Here is a 2,500-nt window from a genome sequence, read left to right as displayed (position 1 = left end):
AATTTTTTTTTTTTTTTTTGATTGTTTGATGTTTTTTTTAAGTGCCCTGCACTATTTATCGTACTCAGCACATATAGCATACAAGACCCTAAACATAGCAATAACAGCCAAGGATGGCTACATGACAAATCATAATCTATTTAATAATCTATATAATTCCACAAAGAGAATATTTCACCAAAAATAAGCACCTTCAAATTCATGTGTAAATGAATAGGTCAAAGGGCAAGAGAGCTGTGCTCACATCCAACCTTAGTAGGCCTGGTGCTGCATCTAACTCCGTGTCCTAACTGCTTGCGACGCGAGCAACAGAACGCGACATCGCATGCTTGCTGTCCTAACTGAAACCGTTAAATTTCCTGTTCTGTTACGTCATTTGTCTATATTCCCAACTGAAGACAGTTAAAGAACAAACGCCTGTCAACGCGAGCGACAGGAGGAAAATAGGAACAGGGCGAGCGTCAAAAGGGCAGTTAAAACGTCACGCCGCTTCACGCTGCGTCGCTTGTGTCCAGTTAGGACATAACAATAGAAAACAAAGCAATGGAACGCATTTTGTCGCTGACGCTCGCGTCGCGTGTAGTTAGGACACGGTGTTAAAGTACATACGTGAGAAGAGAGGAAAGATCTGCACACTGATTTCTCCCGGTTCACCTTATTGGAAAAACGCAACGTTTGGACCCTTAGGTCTTCTCGAATGATTCTCCGAAAACATCTGCAACTTTACTCTGGGAAACTGAGATAGCTGTTTTTAAGTTTAAGTTTATTTAATAGGACAATGTGCAAATTAAAGTTATAGTTAAATGTTTGCATGAAACAAAAAGATGGGTGCACCAGATTTAGCTAAAAGCTACATTCCATCTGTAGTCCTAAACACACAACACAGTAAAATCTAAAAGCACGATAGACACACTTTTAGCACATCGACACAATTTCAGACATAGAGAACATGGTAACGCATGGACAGAGACGCACAGGTGACAAGATAAATATGCACTGGAACAGACATAAAGACAGAAGTCAGCACAGTAAAGACAAGCAAGACATACTCACCCATGGACAAAACACAGGTCATACCATAAAAATATGTACCAAGGCACACAAAATCAACGCACAGGTATCACAGTAGCAATATGCACCAAGCACACCATACAAGCACATACACATTACAACTAGGTGAAAGCACATTATGGGCGGCTGTAGCTCAGCTGGTAGAGTGGGTCGTTCAATGATCGAAGGGTCAGTGGTTCGAATCCCAGCTCCGACTGTCCACATGTCGAAGTGTCCTTGAACAAGACACCTCACCCCAAATTGCTCCCAATGAGCAGGTAAGCACCTTGCATGCCAGCTACCTCCATTAGTGTGTGAATGTGTGAATGAGAGACAATTGTAAAGCGCTTTGAGTGCCGCTAAGGTGGAAAAGCTATATAAGTGAAGTCCATTTACCATTATGCACATACACAAACGCACAAGCACAATACAGGCAGAGAGAGCACAGGCATAGTAAAATACAGGCAAAGAAGGTACCACACGGACACAGACTACACAAGTAGGCCACATGCATATACAAGCACCGCACACAAGTATGAACACAACACACAGTCACATTAGTGCTGGCAGCATTGGTTGCATAGGATGCAATTTTTGGCCTCACAGGAGAACTCCTGGAAAGAAGTTATGTTTTTTATATGTTCTGGAAGCTTATTCCATTCTAAAGTTGCTTTATGGGAGAAGGCGGTTTGTGAGAAAGCTGGGGCAAAATAATTTCATATTCATCCTACAAAAAACGCAAAGACACAGAGTCGCAATTTGAATTGGAGAAAAAGATTAAAGAACTCGAAAACACTCATGCAACCGACCCTACCGGAACTGTTTATTGTGAATTACAGAAATACAAAATGGAACTGAGCAATGTTATAAACAAAAAAACAAAATGTCTCATTGAAAGACTCAGATTAAATACATCTCAACACAGTAATAAATCAATGGCATATCTGGTAAATCTGGTTAAACAAAATAAAGATAAAACAATCATAACTGTAATTAAGGACTCAGCAGGGAAGTCACACCACGATCCAAAATATATCAATAATGTGTTTAAGAATTATTATCAAGATGTATACACATCTTCTCATAATCCAAATAAGAATTACATACACAAATTCTTGAATAATAATATTCTACCCCAATTAACACCAGAACAAACTAACTTACTTGAACAACCATTAACCCCAGATGAATTTCATAATACACTCAATAAAATGCAACTTAACAAGGCACCTGGTCCCGAGGGCTTTCCGACTGAGTTTTATAAACATTTTTGGTCCACCATCTGCCCTTTTTTTTTTTTTTTTTTTTTAGAATGCTTGATGAATTTTTCACAACAAACAGGATACCTTCTTTCATGAATACAGCTTTAATTACCTTGCTTTTAAAACCTGATAAACATCCCACTCATTTATCCAGTTATCGTCCTCTTTCTCCGATTAATACAGACTTA

At 39.1% G+C, this 2,500-nt stretch overlaps 1 protein-coding gene across 1 annotated transcript in view; it reads right to left on the bottom strand.

Annotated features, from left to right (window-relative positions):
- plxnb3 (plexin B3) overlaps positions 1-2,500 on the bottom strand; it is a 47,069-nt gene that overhangs the window by 24,675 nt on the left and 19,894 nt on the right. The gene's annotated exons all lie outside the window — the stretch shown is intronic.

This window comes from Borostomias antarcticus, assembly GCF_949987555.1.
Source record: "Borostomias antarcticus genome assembly, chromosome: 11".
Lineage (NCBI taxonomy): Eukaryota > Metazoa > Chordata > Actinopteri > Stomiiformes > Stomiidae > Borostomias > Borostomias antarcticus.
This window is presented reverse-complemented; position numbering and strand designations above follow the sequence as displayed.